At 36.9% G+C, this 18,537-nt stretch overlaps 1 pseudogene; it reads right to left on the reverse strand.

Annotated features, from left to right (window-relative positions):
• Positions 1-5,832: 5,832 nt before the first annotated feature.
• On the reverse strand, positions 5,833-12,647 carry LOC137717066 (tricyclene synthase EBOS, chloroplastic-like; annotated as a pseudogene).
• Positions 12,648-18,537: the final 5,890 nt, after the last annotated feature.

Genomic DNA, 18,537 nt, shown 5'->3' on the forward strand with positions numbered 1-18,537 from the left:
CAAGGCTGCAATCATCTACACTGCAATTTGGGTCATGGATCCCACCACAGCAACCTAGATTAAGATCTTGTAGGAGCTCATCACATCTATGGTATGAAATGAATTAAATATAATTTTACAGAAACAAAAAACCGTTCTTCCTGCTACCACATCCATTTATGTATCTCGCAACTTTGATTAAGGTCGAATAGGCTCCTGGATTTGGATCTTATCATAAGTATCACCCATTTCCTCGGTCCTGGTTTCCCTTCCCTTGTATGCCTCATCATACCACCACCAACTCTAAACTCTCTATTATGGACACTTGAGTAGCTTCCCTTCAAGCTTCCATGGCGAACCTTGACTCCAAAATCAATTCAGCAGTTTCCAATGCCTTCGATCATAAACTTTCACTCTACTTCGAGCAACTTTGTCATGAATTGTAGTTTGGAGGGCATAGGGACTTTCACTCTACTTCAAGAAACTTTGTCATGAATTGTAGTTTGGAGGTCATGGGGAAGGTCCTACTTTTATTGTTTTTGCAAACCTAAATCCTCAGGTTGTTAAGCAAATCCAGCCACCTCATAGCTCTATCTTTGTATTTGGTGGCCACACGCCTTGCCCACAGTGGTCTCCTCAAACTGACTTCCCTAATTCGTTGAGGGTGATGACCCCTTAGCTTGGATCTTTAAAGCTGAGCAGTTCTCAGCGTGTACTCACTACTTCATTTCGCTTAGATGAAGAGTCTTTACAGTGGTTCCAATGGATGAATTGTATCCGTTCAACTCTACCTTGGGAGAATTTCACCAAGGCTTTGTGCAAAGAATTTGGGCTTGGAAATTCTAGGATAGTGCTGAATCTCTCATCAAACCATACTAGATAAGTACTCTCAAGGATTATATCACTGAATTTCCCCACTTGGTTAATTGTACTAGTGATTTAGGTCTTATTTTACTCAAGAGCTGTTTCTTAGGTGGTTTGAGAAAAGGAATTAAAATTTGATGCTAAGCTGTTAAAACCTATCACTGTCTATGAGGCTATATACATTGTTGTGTAGATTGATTCTAAACTCACCTTGATGAAAACATTGCCACCCAAACCTTTCTAACCCATTAAACATCCACCCTTGTTGACCACACCCCCATTACACCCAATACCAAGGCAGGGTAACTTAGGTATCAAAAAATTATCTCCTGAGAAGATCCAAAAAAAGAGGGAGAGAGGTAGATGCTGGTTTTGTCTTAATAAGTGGACTAGGGGTCATAAGTGTGGGCTTAAGCAATTGTTAATGCTAGATGTTAATGAAAATTGTTAAGAGTTTGAGGAGTTCCAACTTGAGTTACATCATGTGCAACTTAGTGAGTGTGCTTTTTATGGCACCACAACTAGACAAACAGTCCACACTATGAAAGTGTAAGGCATAGTGCAAGGTCAAATTGTTACTATTATTCTGGATTCAAGTAGCACTCATAATTTCATTGACTATAAGTTGTTGAAGCAATGGGGACACCAAACACATGCTACAAAACCTTTTGAGGTTATGATAGTTGATGAAGAGAAAGTAGAGCTCTGGTTACTGCAAGGCTATGAGATTAAATGTGGGATGTTACAATTGTGCTGTTGATTTATATTCCTTACCTTTAGGTGGTTGTGATATTGTTAGGGGTTCAGTGCCTATCCACAGTCAGTCCAGTACTATGGGATTTCCATTTACTCACTATGGAATTCTCCAAGCACAACCAACAATATAAGTTGTGTCTTAATAGGCTTGCACTCTATTGGTTCAGGAAGTATCTCTTCATCTTATTGACAAAGAGCTGTCTAATTCAAATTTGGGTTTGTTCTTATAGCCCATGGAGAGTCAAAAAGTTAAGGCTTGCAATCTTAGTTCTCAGCAATTGCAAGAATTGCATACTTTGCTTGGAGATTTTGAAGAAATTGTTGTTCGACCTTCTAAACCACCCTTCCAGAACCCAGGATCATCATATACCTTTATGTCTAGGAGCAAACCCCCTAATATCAGGCCCTACCATGAAGGTTAAAAAAAGAAAAAGACACATTGACCTAGCCAAGGATGATGAGATTCGAAGTCCAATGCCTTCACGCATGAAATGTCATTCGACATTAGATGTCAGTTCGAATGGTCAACTCAAGGTGAAACAATGTACACTCATACACATTAGTCAATCCTTAAACCAACGAGCCGGAAAAAATGATGAAAGGTGGTACTGGACGTTTACCATGTTGCAGTTAAAGAGGTCGACGAGGAAGAAGTCTCCAAATAAAACGTTAGAGAAACTCCACCACAACTCGATGACGGGGGGCAAGCAACTATCAACGACTTGAAGTTAGCACCACCACACTTGAAACGATGCTACGCTTAAAACTGTGTATGATACAAAAAAATGAAATAAAAATGTTTGTTGAATTGAAAATCTGAAAGGGTGGCTCAAGAAAAAATTAGAACTAACAAAAAAACCTTTTAACTACGTGATGACTGGGATCCCTTCAAATCGAGGGTACATAGACAGCTCGAACTTTCAATTTTGAGTCTAGTCACATCAAAATAAAAGTAAGGGTTCATTTATAATTGATACCTTTGTTCTCACAAGGTTCGGCTAGAAAATGTCAATCTTAGTACAAAAGAAAGGGAAAATAAAAGGAAGAAGTACAATCAAGACACCATTCCTGTCACATCCCCGCCCGGGCCCTCACCACATCCCAGGCTCGACTCCACCGTAGCACGATAATGTCTGCTTTGGGCCCCGACCACGCGCTCATGGTTTTATTTCTGGGAACTCACACGAGAACTTCCTAGTGGGTCACCCATCATGGGAATGCTCTCGTGTGAACTCGCTTAACTTCGGAGTTCCTACAGAACCCGAAGCCAGTGAGCTCCCAAAAGGCCTCGTGCTAGGTAGAGATGGGAATATACATATAAGGCTTACATGATCTACTCCCTTGGGCGATGTGGGATGTTATAATTCCATAGAAATTCAAAGTGTACTCCTTCTTCTTTGTCGTTAATGTCCCTATGAATCCACTTCGACAAAATTCGTCCATGCATCATCCCAAGAAGAAAAGAAGCAGTCCATGCCACTTCCACAAAGCCATCAAGGTAGCAAGGTTGCAAGCAGTATGCTTTAAGGCTACTAGCTGCAAGGAAGCAGAACGTAGTAACGACAAAGCAGCAGCACAACGGATAGCAGCGGCAACGCGTATTAGCGGCAGTGCGAAGTGAGCAGCGGCAGTGCATTAGCAAAACAAAGCAATTTGTAGCAGCGGCAAACACACACCCAGACACTCAAACTCTTAAGCCCCAAACAATCTCAAAGACTCTGAAAACTCTCAAGCCTTAAACATTCTCAAACACTCAGAAGACTCAGAAAACTCTCTGTATTCTTCATCACACTTGTGAAGAATCATCAAGCACCACTGCACACGCCGATTGTGAAGGAAAAATTTGTGAAAACAAGTTCATTTAAGCAACATTTATGCATGCAATTAACAATTAAAGGTGGAATCATGCTTGTATGCACTCAAAAAAAAAAAAAAAAAAAAAAAAAAAAAACTTTACCCATGAAATTCAAGGCTTAGTAGTTGTGGTGAACCAAGACTCAACTAAAATCTTAAAGAAAAGAGTTGAGAAACTTTTATACCTTTGAAGCACCTCTTTGCTTAGCAAAGGATATTCACCCATGTGAGGGCCTTCTTTCCTTAGTCTCCTTGCTCCTTGTCTCCATGGATGTAGATGGAGGAACTTTGCTTCTTGACTCCATGACTTCTTGGATATGGATGAAGGAATGGATTCTCTAAGTTCCCAAGAAAGGGAACCTCTAAGTTTCCACACCAACGAGAGAATTGAGGAAGAGATGAGTGACCTAGGAAGAAATGGATGCTAGTCCATTCTTCCTAGGGTGGCCGGCCTCCTACGAGAAGAGAAAGCTTTTTGTGTTTTTCTCTTTTCTCTCTAGAAAACCCCTATGAGGGAATGAGTTATAATTTCCTTTCTGTAGCCTCTTACATTGAGTGGCATAATTGAAATTAAAACCAATTCTCTCTCACACTTTGTATGGCCGGCCATGTGGGTTCATTAGGCTTTCATGCCCTTTGTGCTTTCAAGTTGTCATACAACTTGAGTTATTGGATTTGACATTTGAAGCCCATTGGGCCTTGAGGCCCAAAACTAACCCAAGGTCTAAAACAAACTTATTCGTTTGATTAATTAACATATTAATTAATCCTAGCCATAAATAATTAAACCATTTAATTATCCTTACTCATCTCCGTTGTTTCTTCAATCTCTACCTTGCTCAGTGTACGATCCATTAGGTTCCTTTTAGTGAGGCAGTGGGCGATTAGAACTCTTTAAATCGATTGTGAATTGAAACTTACTTTTCAATTCTCCCTTTAGTGATTATACACCTTTAGGGCTTCCACAAACCATGAGTGACACTTAGCAGTATGTCATGGCTACCCAATCTAATGAAAAGTGGTGGAGAACCTATTCTGTTTGGGATTACAATGCAATACGGTCTTTCCCTAATACAATACTCTTGACCACATTGTTTGATTTGATAGTTTATTCATGTCTACTATCCAATACGATTCTCTTACTTATATGATTACCTTGAATGTGATTTGGAACGACTTCCTAAATCTCTTTCATACTCTGACCAGAGATTCTTAATCATATCATTAGAGTATTCTCCCTCAAATGGTATGAAGGTTAGATATACCTTGTTGTGCATTCACTTGCCTCCATGGCTAAGTGGCTTAACCCCAACTATGCCGTGGACACCTTTATGAGTGACTTTGACATAGTCAAAGATCAAGGACCTAACCATAAGACAACTATGATCCCTTAGGTCAAAGGACTACTTTGCATTATCCCAACTATGAGTTTTCATGTGACATGAGTATGAGAACTCCTTGTTGATCGCGTTCAGTGGACTCATTCTCTATTGAGCACCTACAAGCTTGTCTTGCTGTCAATCACACCAATGACTTGAGACTAGTCACTCTCTCTAAGAGAAGACATAGCACGTACTGATCTTAACGGACTGTCAATGCCCAATTGGCAATCATATGATTAGGAATGGTATCATGAATCTAACTTCTTTAGATCACATTCTCCCAATTACATATTCCTTGGACTTATCATTTAACCATATAACATTTATATGAGACGGCTTTAAACAATAATCTTTGCCCTTTATATTAAACTAGATTAGTTTAACATGTGAAATGTCCGTAAAGTATCATCATATGATTGGCTTTAGGGCACATTTCCAACCGATTGTTCCATTGCCACAAGCTAAACCTTGAGGCATCCATTCATCTGAGATAAATTCATCGCGACCCTTGGATCAACAACCATACACATACATCCTACAAACCTGGAGATCGAATCAGAGGATTCAAAGTTGTAACAGAGATTGTACCCCTAAACACTCATTAATACAAATTCTTTATTTTGTACACGTGTTTTAGTTTCATTCGTTGTAGGAATGTTGCGTATATGTATATATAAATATTCAATATCCAAATTATACATCTCCTTATATATGAGACACGTATAACTTAGGCAATGGCTATTAATCTAGAGCACTTGGTAATGATTTTGTAATTTTTGTCAATTTGTATTGATATGTAGTACCATCCAATCACACTTTTTTGTATATATTAGTAAAACCAGTCAAATGGCTTTTAAAGTGTTAAAACATTTGGAGCTTTGAGAGATTAAATATTAAATATTACATGACTTTTACATTGAATACAAACATTTTAGAAATGCCACTATGTTAGTGGCTAATAACAATCCAACATATATATGTGTCTGTGTTGTGGTCTTTAAATAGGATCAGTAATCACTGATAGGATTCCATTCTTTGCTCTTGTGTCTGGAGCTCCATGCCCATCACCATATTGGTATATGCATTGGGAAATCCGAGCAAGGTTTATTGCTGCTTTTACAAATTCCTTGGTAAATGGAGAAGCAGAAGCTGCATCTTTGTTCAACTTCTTCCAACTATTTTCAAACAAATTACTTATATATTGACGAGCAGATTCCTCAGACATTCAGACTGCCACGCATCATGCATGAGATTGAGTTCGTAGTTTCTTTTCTCTCCACTTCTGCCTGCAGTGGGACAACAAATTAATACTTAAAATATTCAAGTCAAGATAAATTAATGCATGCATGATTAAAGTAAAAATTAAAAATAAATTAAAGGGTAGTTTGATAATTATTTCGGTTTTTGAAAATTGAAAACTTGTTGGTAACTTTTGTGAATTTTCAAAATGGGAGCTGTCTTTCACATTATTTTTATCATTTTCCTTAAATATTGGTTTGATTTTGATTTTGAGATTTTATTTTTTATTTAAAAACCTAAACGCATTAAAGAGTTCCCAAACAATTTTTTAACCTTCAGTTGAAAATGAAAAACTAAAATAGTTTTTAAACCGACTTTGAAATAAGTACATACCGCCGAAGTACTCAAATCATTGGAAAGCTGGAAAATAAGAGATGGCCAATGCAAGAGACCGTGGTGATTCTCTGATATCCATGCATTGTCAATATATTTTTCAAATGTGGGTGTGTGCTTATCATAACACCATGTTGTCTCCTCTAAAAATGCTTTGCATAAATCAACCCACTGAGATTTATATAATTCAAAAGATTGCAGTTAATTGATATTAGAAATTGAAGTTATAATTCAATTGGAGAATAATATGATATTATTAATGTAATAGAAGATTGATTACATTGCACACTTTGTCCAGTACGATGGCTATAGTGTACGTTAATGTGGTTGATTTTGTATGTCTAAGTAGCATTGTTGATATGTGATAATATAAATGTAGTGTACGTAAAACTTTTATGACATAAGGGAGGACGTATTCTCCTTGCTCCTTTAAAGTGTCATAAACCATCTCATTCACTGTGTTGTAAAGAGCTAGAAAACAAAGCTTCATGTAACCGGGGAGAATTTGTATAGCTTTGATATCCCATCTGACTACGATAAGTACGTAATTAAGAATTAATTAAGAAAGTTGTTAATGAAACGCGAAGATATAAACACAAAAGAAAATTTCTAACCTTTCAACAGCAGAAGTAAAAAGCTCTAGTTCATCCAAAGTACCATAAACATCATAGACATCATCAATGGTGTTACTAGAGCAGCCACTTTTGTCAACCCTTTCCTGATATGACTGTGTTGAGGTTCAAAGATGATTCCAACCGACTAAAAAAAGCACTCCATCACTCTGTCTCTGGTGAACCTCAACTTTTTTGCTAACTCCATATCCACCCACCACCACCTAAATGAATTAATGAAGCAAACACTGATTGAATTAGGATTAATACTTACACTCCTAGTTCTTTGTTTGATTCTCTCTTCCCAAATATTGCATATATAAGAGGAACAAACTTGTTACCTTGATACTTCTTGAAGATCCCTTTGGAGTGTGAATTGCATTGCACCCTGTTAAAATCTCGCTTGGCAATTTCAAGTAGCACTTGATTTGCATCTGGCTTTTTACTGTATGCCTCAATATACCGTCTAGCTTCTAATCTTTGCATTCTGTGGTGCAGTGGAAGTTCCAGTGCATCACTCACTTGTTCTGCTAGTCCTTTGGTAGCATTAGCTCCACTGTGGTTCTTGAGATAAATGGTTGAGAATGCAAGGCTTTCATCCAAAAGGTTCTTTCCTTCGAAAGCAAAATATGAAGCTTCATACATACTCAACAGTCCTTTTATATCCTTACAAATCCATGCCTTTAAACTTCCATTACCGCCCGTGAATCTACCGAATACATCTAGCAATTTAGATTAAGAAACTTTAATGTCGTAATTTTTAAATGACCAGAAGTAAATTTGAAAATTCGATGTTTAATGTCTTAATTTGTAGGGCATTTGTAAGTTTGACGTGTTTCAGAATCACATTTCGAGTGCTTGAGCAGTTCATTGTTAGTGTTCTCTTCAAGTGCATTTTCAAGCATTAAGTCTACTACAATTTGTGCCATTTAGTACTACGGTTTAGTGATATTCCTCTTCATTGGTAAGTGAGAGGTCTTAGGTTCAATTCTCGCCAAAGGTGAATTTGAACTACATTAGTGCCAGCCCATTGTGAGGCTAAACCCACCCCCTTCTCCTTAGTGTAGATAATATCGATTAAAAAAAAAAAAATCTACTACTATTTTTAACTTAAAATTAGCGAATATAAACATATTATAAGTGAGTTCATACATGGTACAGTGCTAATAACCAATACTGATGTTAGAGAAGCGCACATATCCAAAACTATTTCTATTTTCTAGAAGCCTTGCACCTTATGTCTCGCATATGTATCAATACTAGCTAGAATCCTACTAAATATAGTTTTAATGTAATTATACAGAATTATACCGAATGAAACTGTGTGGTAATCAACTGTAAACGATACAATGTATTTTTCTATACATCAATATATTACACTAAGACCTACTCAAACTCTTGAAGTAAAACTCAAATTTTAGATTCTAAATCTACCCCAACTTGTTCCAATCCTTGGGGCAAATATGAGTTTTAACCAAAAATTCAAACTTAGGCCAAGATTCTTCCCTAAGTTAGTGGGTGCACCATATATGTGTATTTTTTTTTGTTTTATATTTATAAATTCATTGAATCCAACGGCTAAAATCTAGTATGATCCAATCCAACAAGAAAAAACATATCTAATGGTCCAATTTAAATTCAACGGCTAAAGTAATTAAAAAAAAAAAAAATCTTTCATGTGTTTCATATTCTTTCATAGTGTTCCACGAGTTTCATGTTTTCGGTTTAGTGATTTTTAAATATTTATTGGCATCTAAATATTTTTAGGTTAATATGTTCATAAAATTAAATTAAGGTAGTCTACATAATTTTTTTAAAAAAAGTTACTTTAAGAAAAAATTATCCTAAATTCATTCTTTAATAATCTTGGGCTAAAAATTTAACCCAGAAGGATTGGAGCAAAAAAACTGTTAAAGAGAATAAATTAGATGCAAACTCTCCTTTTTCGCATCCACAATTGAAAATGAACATCACTATATCCTGGTATTGAGTGGCAACGATAAAAAGTTATTTGTAGGTGTATCTTGTTTAGATTTAAGGTAGGTGTTAGTACACAAATTAAGTACTTTCATGATTAAAATCCCACCAAATAGTTTAGACGAATTTAGTATAAATTATTTATCGCTTGTTACAATAAATAACAAAACGTTCACATAGTACAAACCATTGGAGACCTCAAACCCATGTTGTCTAAGGAGCCTGAAGCTGAGCAGTGAGGTGGAGACTCTGGTTTGTTCCCTAGCCATGAATGTTGTTCAATAATTTATCAAGAGCTCTTGTTATGCCCTCTTCAAAGTGATATCCCAAACCTAAGCCTTGGATGTCATCAATGAACTCAAGCGTAGTCAGTGTGTTGATATCATCATCTTCGTAATCAATAATATGCTTAACTTTCTCCTCAACGAACTTCAACTCATCCTTGTATACTTTATCCTACAAAAGTAATCAAGTGTAAGTAATATGTCTTGATAAAATTTGTATCATATATACTGCATTTTCAGAATCCGTCTAGCGGTCTACGACTAATTACTTTGATACTATGTTCAATTTTAATCATGGATGTACAATTCAATATGTATGAGCCAAATGCCTCAACGTAAAACAAAATTTAACGTCACGAGATTTCTGATCAATCTCCTGTAGGGTATTATCATCAATCTTCAAGGACTGAATAAAATCATAATTCCATATGCTTGGCTTGTAGGCTCCAGTGCGAGGAGCAATGTGGCTACATGCAACAAGCTGAAGCTACGAGAATTAAGCATGTGAATTTGATATCAAACGACGGACATATATATAGGCAGTGATGCGGGGTATGCTAGTTTGTCGTGTTTTATTGGTTCAGTTTATTTTGATGAAATTCTTTCATGCTTTTTGTCGACATCACCTAATTGCTAGGACATGACATGTAGGCCAGTTTATGTGAAAAACATGTTGCATGCCTTTAACGATGAAACATAACAATGTGGGATGGCCAAATGAAAAGAACGACATACACATTTATATGCCCTTTTTTCGGTTTCACTTGTTATGTGATTATCTAAAATACATTAAGGGGGTGGGGGGAGTGGGCTAGCCTCATAATAGACTAACCAAAATAATGTGGTTCAAATTCACATTTGGCAAGAACCGAACTTAAGACCTCTTATGTTCAAGTGAAGAGAAATACCACTAGACCATAATACTAAGTTATTGACATTTGTTTAAAAAAAAGAAGGCATAATATGATATAAGTCCATACTGATCTTAGTTGACCTCTCATTTTTTAGTGTTAATAAAGCAAAATGGTGCCTACCCGGTTTTCCTAGTCTATTCAATTTTTTCATGAGACAAATGAGTAGGTAACATACCACATAAGGCAGTATAGTACAATATTTCCTTCTTTATTTGCCTAAACCACTGAAGATGCTTGAACAATAGTTATTTTGCCCCTTTCTTATGGGCGTAGAAAACTTGGTGCGTAGGTATGCATGTTGACATTTTAGTTAGGGTATTGAATTTTACTCTTTGCTTTCTCCTTATGTACTATTTTTTTTTCTACCTTATTTTCTTTTAATTTTTTCAATACAAGGTTAAAACAAATAGGAGCGCGTGAAGAAAAAGTGGTGTGTGAAAATCACTTTACATTTTAAATTTATCCAACAATCTCCACAAACACCAAAGAAGATTTGAGCTAGATCATACATTAGGCTAACCATAATTAGGTATTGAACTAGACATAATAGCTACTCATCCAACATAATAGGAGACAAAATAAAAATTAAAGTTATATTCATCGCATGTGGTCTAATATCCTAGTGGGTATAGTGTTGGTTTCCATCCATGCGTCTCAAGTTCGAAACTCCTCCTTCCCCTAAATTATAGTTATAGTTTCGAACCCTCCCACTCTCTTAATAATAACATAAAAAAGTTTTAACTTTTATTGTCATTTAAAAAAGAAAGAAAGATATTCAAAAAAAGAAATTAGAAAAAATGATTCATCAACAAGAAGTCCAAGGCCCAAAACAAAATAAAGAATGTAAGGCCATCTCCAACTGAAGGGTTCAGAGGGTCGAAAATAGTCAGAAAACCGTCTCCAACTAAGGCCTAGGCCAATGTGCTTATGGGTCCCACTGGACAAAAAAGGGCCAAAGGGCCACATGGCCGGTCCCTGGCCAGTCCAGAATTCAAATTGCAACGGCTAGCTAGCTGACGTCAGCTAGCCGTTATTTTTTATTTTATTTTTATTTTTTACAAATTTTTTTTTTAAATTCTATTTTTGTTTTCTATAACTTCCTAAGCCATTAAACAACATTAAATTAAATTAAGTAACATGAAACAACATTAAACAATATAAAACAACATTAAATAACATTAAACAACATAAAAAAAAAACATTTATCAACATGAAACTTAAATAACATTTTTAACAACATAAAACTTAAACACCTACTCCATGCTTCTTTTGGCCCAAAGATGTGCAACAAGATTACTTGTTTGTGGCACATGAACGTATCATCCTATAGGGCCTCATGTACTCATTTATAGAGATACTACCAGTTCTTGGATTGAAAGGCAAATTAAGCCCATCATCTATTTTTCCACGAGCCCTTCTTGACCTATTTGGATTCTCTTGGTCGTCATCAGACTCTTCATCAATATACCCATCTTGCTAATCCTCCATAATCATGCTATGTAATATGATGTAAGACATCATGATGGAGTCCAAATTTTCTCGACTCCACCCTCTTGCAGGTTCCTTGATGATCTTCCACCATGCTTGTAGAATACCGAAAGCTCTCTCAACATCTTTCCGGTATGCCTCTTGGTGTAAGGTAAAACACTTTTTGGCGTCATTTTTAGGGTTTGGAATTGCTTGGACAAGTGTCGCCCACTTTGGGTATATGCCAATTGCCAAGTAATACCCCATTTGTACTAACGGCCGTTGATGTGGTAGTCAAGTTAAGGTGATTTACCTTCTGTCAGGTTATTGAAGAGGGGTGAACGCCCAAGATTTGTAATGTCATTTTGGGATCCAGGGACTCCAAAGAAAGCATGCCAGATCCATGTGTCATACGAGGCAACCGTCTCTAACACAATAGTTGGCTATCTCGACCTTTCACTAAAGCCTCATTGCCATCCGGTGGGACAATTCTTCCAATTCCAATGCATGCAGTCTAATGACCCTATCATGCCCAGCACGGTCTTAAGCTTTGTGAAGGAGCCGATCTAGATCTTCTTGATTTGGCTTGCTGAGGTACTCCTCTTTGTAAAGTTAAACAATTGTGTTACAGAATTCAGTAAGAGTATTAAGGCATGTAGACTCAGACATAGCATGGGTTTCATCCATCGAATCAGCTGGAGAGCCATAGGCCATCATTTGTAGTGCAATAGTAACCTTCTGATGAGGTGAGAAACTAGGGTAGCTTGCTCTGTCTAGCTTCTGTTGGAAGTATGGATTAACCTGCTGGACATCGTGAAGTAAATGCTCGAAGATATGATGCCTTATCCAAAAGTGACGTCTGAAATCATTTTTTGTGTATAACGAGTTGGGGTTAAAGTAGTTGTTCATCAGATTGGCATGCGTCATCGCTCTGTTCCATGGTTTGTTAAAGTAACCAACAATAGAGCCACCCCATTGAGGTTGTTCCTCATTGGCTGACACACCATGGTTGCAGCCATGGCTGCCACATATTGTGTGTTGCGCCATGCTTCATCTTCTTGTCTCATCTGTGCCCATTTTTCCTCCAATCCGGAATTGGATGAGGACCCTTAGTTGGAATTCGAAGAGGATCCAAAGTTGGAATTCATTGTAAACTTAAATTGAAAGAGATTGAATTTAAAGGTGTGTGAATTATAGCCCAATATCCATCCTATTTATAGCAAAAAAAAAAAAAAAAAAAAAAATTCAAATCCAATGGCTATTTTTTTTAAAAAAAATATTAAAAAATTCTCATTTTTTCCCTATAAATTTAAGTTGTTGTAGTTTTTAAATATAAGTTGTAGTTTTTAAATTTAAATAATAAATTATGCTTGGCCCTATAGCCCTTTAGCCCTCGGTTGGAGACGGTTTTTTGTGACATGGATAAAATGAGCCCTATGGCCCTTTGGCTCCCGGTTGGAGATGGTAAGAAATATGGCCCTACATTGTTCATTAAAATATTAATTTCTTGGAGGGTCAGAGGGCTAAAACGAGCCCTCTGGCCCTCATTCGGTTGGAGATGGTCTAACAACCCATAATCCCCCCTCATAAAAAAGCCCAACCCATTTCCTACCTCGAGTAAGAATTACCAGTAAATTAAACAAAAATTCTCGTTTTTGGGTTCTTCCGTTTCTGACTTACCCCTTCTTCTTCCGTTGAAGGAACATCGTGAGTGAGTGAGTGAGTCAGTCAATATTGCTAGTCAATAAGTCATCTTTCTTTTATTATGTTCTTGTGAAGTAGCCAATTTAGGATCAATTTGTAATTGTTTGGAGTATTAGTGCAATTTACATTTCTTTATGGATTTTCTTCAGTCCTTTGGCTGTTTGTGCCTACGTGGCAGCTCACATTTGGGTAATGAGCTAATATATAAAGCTCCACTTTCTATTCCAACGGTATGAAATGAATTAAATGTTGTAAAAGCTCAGGGTTTGAATGCCCACATGGTTTAGTCAAAAGTTAAAAAGTAAGGATGACTAAATGGTGGTGGTGTCATATTTGCTATTGTTGGATAACATGATTTTCAACTTGTATGACATGGTTTTCAACATGCTTAAATTGGCTTGTAGACCTATGCACGTAAAAGGCTCTACCAAGGAATCCCTTAGATACGATGCAAAATGGATCTTGTTCTATCGTTAATCAGAGATTTCTCTATGATGAACAATGCAAATTGGAGTTTGAATATATAAAGAGCATGCAGTGTATGATTAAACAACACACCAGGTCAAGAGTGAAAAACAATAATACCTATATCCTTCCATTCTCTTTACCTGTATCCTTTGCACCTGTTCCACTTCTATCTCTAGCAAAGGTTTATATATATATATATATATATATATATATATATATATATATATATTTCTCTCTCTCTCCCCCTCCCTCTCTCACTTTTGCCTATTTATAACGTTAAATACAATTTTACAAAAAATAGAATTGTTGTTCTTCTTCCTGGTTCCATTGCCATTTCTGCATCTTGTAGCTTTGGTTAAGGTCGAACAAGCCCTTTGGATTTGGAAGCTATCATTAGTATCGCCCATATCCTCGATCATGGTTTCCCTTTCTTTGTATGCCTCGTCATACCACTAACTTTAAACTCTTAGTAATGGACGCTCGTGTAGCTTCCCTTGAATCTTCCATGACCTCGACTCCAAAATCAATTATGCAGTTTCTAACACCTTCAATCACAAACTTCTACTCTACATCGAGCAACTTTGCTGTGAATTGCAGTTTGGAGGTACTGGGGAAGGTCCTTCTACTTTCATTGTCTTTAGAATCCCAGATCCTCAAGTTGTCGAGCAAATCCAACCACCTCATAGTTTGATCTTTGCATCTGGTGGCCAAACCTTTCGTTCAAAGTGGTTTCCTTGAATTGACTTTCCTCGATTCATTGAGGGTGATGACCCTTTTGCTTGGATCTTTGAAGCCAAGTAGTTCTTTGCATTTTATCATACTTTTCACTCTCAATATGTGCTCGCTATTTCATTTCACTTAGAATGAGATTTTTACAGTGGTTTCAATGGATGGATTGTACCCATTCAACTTCACATTGGGATGATTTCACCAAGGCTCTATGCAGAGAATTTGGGCCTTTGGAATTCGAGGATACTGCTGAATCTCTCATCAAACTACGCCAGACAGGTATTGTCAAAGATTATATCACTGAATTTCGTTGTTTGGCTACTCATACTAGTGATTTAGGTCATATTTTTCTCAAAAGCTGTTTCTTAGGTGGATTGAGAAAGAATTAAAATTTGATGTTAAGCTGTTAAAACATGTCATTATCTATCCATGAGGCAATATCCATTGTTCTACAGCTTGATGTTGAACTCATTGGGATGAAAACATTGCCGCCCAAACTTTTTGAACCCACTAAACATCCACCCTTGTTGACCACACCCTCAGTACACATAATACCAAGGCATGGTAAGTTGGGTGTGAATAAATTATCTTTGGAGGAGATCCAGAAAAAGAGATAGAAAGGTGAATGCTAGTTTTGTCTTGATAAATGGACTATGGGTCATACGTGTGGGCTTAAGCAATTGTTAATGTTAGATGTTGATGACAATTGTGATGAATCTGAGGAGTTCCAGCCTGAGTTACACCATATGCAACTTAGTGAGTGTGCTTTGTGTGGCACCACAGCCAAACAAACAGTCCACAACATGAAAGTGCAAGGCATAGTGCAAGATCAATATGCTACTATTCTTCTGGACTTAGGTAACACTGGTAGGAGCATATTCATGCGACTTAAATGGCTTGTTCTCGTGCATTTACGTTATGTTTCTTTAGTTATTTTAGTCCTTTAAGCTATTTTCGTGTGTTTGTAGGTCCAAAGGGCTAAAGGAGCAAAAAGATGCATTTTGGAGACTTTTGGAGCACTTTTGGGCTAAGGATGGATAGCTTATGCTTGGCGCCAAAATGTTGGACGAAATTGAAGACCAAAGTGTTGGAACCTTGTTCCCTTTAGTTTTAGGACATTTAAACCTTTCCAATTCCCTTATGCCGTGCATCTCCACCTTTCTCCCAAAACCATACACATGCATTCATTATTCATTCCCTCACATGCTTCCATTACTTATCATCACCACTTATCACTTATCATAACCACTTATCATTCATCAAACACATGCATTCACATGTTTTCACAATCCAACTCACATGCACATTCATCCACATGCACCCTTTATTCTTTCATCATTCCATCCACTCATTCATCAAACCACTCACATCCATTTAATTCACATGCATCTCACTTCATCATTGCAGCCACATTTCCACTCACATCCATTTAATTCATACACTTTCACATGCATCTTGGCAGATTTCACATGCACACACAAGCATTAGCACATGCAACCTAGCTGTCATGTTCCCCCCATTTCACCTATAAATACTCATTCATTCATTCTCATTGAGGAACAATTCATTTCACAACAGAAATTGGTCCCTTGGGGCCGTGCCCTTCACAAAATCCATCCATTCCATTCATACACTCATCCATTGCAGAAATGTAGACCATAAACCACCCTTGCCATGACTCTCCCTTACAATCCAAACACCATCCTTCCATTTCCACCACTCCTCATCCATTTCCATAATTCCCCAATCCATTCAACACACCAACAACATCCCTTAGACCGTGTGCTACGACGAAGAGGAAGATAAGAGGGCCTAAACGTTCATACAATTCAAGTTTGAGTTGTTGGAATGTTTAGGTGTTTCTTTGATTCTACATCAGTTTTGCTTCAAGGGTTCTTTCTTCTTATTAATTCTATGTTCATTCATGTTTTATATTTTTATGTTAAATCCTTTGCAAACATGAATTGTAACTAATCCTCCTCTCGGGATTTGATGTAGCCTTGCAAAGTTTGCCATGTAGTTAATTCGGAATTCTCATTTAATCTATCTATTTCTTGCTTCATTCTCCGATTTAATTGTGACTTAGTGTGTTGATTTTAATGCTTGATCATCATTTGAATTAACCACAGGTTGTTTAGCCAAGATTAAAGCACACATCATGCATAATCTTGGTAGATATGTGAATGAATGAAGGGAATGTTTTGCAAACATCCTGCCGAGTGTTCCCTTTGGTTTTGTGAAAGTTTCTTGTGCACTACATAGTCTTGATTATGAGCCAAAGTTGCACATCACAATTAGGCTCATAATTAGAGACATTTGATCAAATCCACACATCATATGGCTGATCATATCTAAGTGAAACAAACCCAAGAAATAAGTAGAGGGATGAGTATAATCTGACTTAACAAGCATGGACTTGGCTTAGCAATGGTGAAATCGAATCTCTAGCTTCATCTTCATTGGTACTATCTTATTTTATTAGTTGTTGATTCATTCATCTTGTGTTTACTTCATTTCCTTATGCTTTAATTTACAATCTGTTTGTTTCCAAGTTTCTGTTTTTATTTCAAGTTTCATTCAAAACCAATCCCCCATTTCTTTTAAAGTGTTAGATTAGTTAGAAATACATTTAGTTTGTGTTTGTAAGTGTTTTGATTCATTTTGTTTCCCAAATTCGTCCAAAGTACTCAAGGTGCTCAAAACTGCCCAGAAAGTGATTTTAAGGCAGTTTTGAGTGTTTTGGTGCTGTTTTGAGTTTTTTGGTTTGTTTTAGTGTTTTAAAGTTTAGTTTTGCATTCCTTGAGTCTAGTATAGTGTTTCATATTGTTATTTTACGTTTTTGAGTCAAATCCAAGTGGTTAACAATCCCTCCTAATCCCCGGTCTAGAACGATCCCTACTTATACATATACTACAATTTGATGAAAAGAGGGTTTAATTTGTGTGCGTATAAATCTCGCATCAAACACTCATAATTTCATAGATTCTAAGTTGTTGAAGTAATGGGGACACCAAGCACAGGTTACAAAACCTTTTGAGGTTATGATAGCTGATGGAGGAAAAGTGAAAAGCTCTGGTTGCAAGGCTATGAGATTAAATGTGGGAGGTTACAATTTTGATGTTGATTTATATTCCTTACCCTTAGGTGGCTGTGATATTGTGTTAGGGGTTTAATGGCTATCTATAGTCTGGAAATTGTGTTAGGGGTTCAATGGCTTTAGTTCCAGCTACTTACTATGGAATTCACCAAGCACAACCAACAATATAAATTGTGTCATCATAGCCCTACCACTTGATTGGTTCAAGAAGTATCTCTTCAGCTTATTGATCAAAAGCTGTCCAATTTCTAATTTGGGGTTGTCCATGGAGTAAAATGACGACTTTTAAATTTTAAGGGTAAAGTCGTATCAAAATCGAGTTTCATAAGATAAAGTTAGATCAAATGGGGTAGATTTGACAGAAGAAATAGAAACATGGTAAAGTGAAGCATTCTTGAGTTTCAGGAAGTAAAATGGTGACTTTTGAGTTATAGGGGCAAAGTGAGATATATATCATCGTAGGCCAGTAGTAACCTACGTTAAGAACCTTCTCTGCTAAGGATCAGCCTTCAGAATGGTTTCCACAAATGCCTTTGTAGATTGAGTTTATAACCTTCAAGTCATTGGGAGGTGTTAGGCAGCGAATATGTGGTTCGGTGTATGATCTTCGGATGAGAATGTCGTTCCACATATAGTAGCGTGTTGCTTTTATTTGGAGCTTTCTTACTTCAACCTTTCTGTGGGGGCTTTGCTGTTGACTAGGTAATCTGTAATAGAACTTTGCCAGTTGGGAGTTATACTAACATGTGACACCCCGGCTGCTGGTTCTACCTCTGTCCTTGGCTTGTCTAGATACTCTATCGAAATAGAATGTTTGAG

The sequence above is a fragment of the Pyrus communis genome, chromosome 15, assembly GCF_963583255.1.
Source record: "Pyrus communis chromosome 15, drPyrComm1.1, whole genome shotgun sequence".
In the NCBI taxonomy this organism is placed as follows: Eukaryota; Viridiplantae; Streptophyta; class Magnoliopsida; order Rosales; family Rosaceae; genus Pyrus; species Pyrus communis.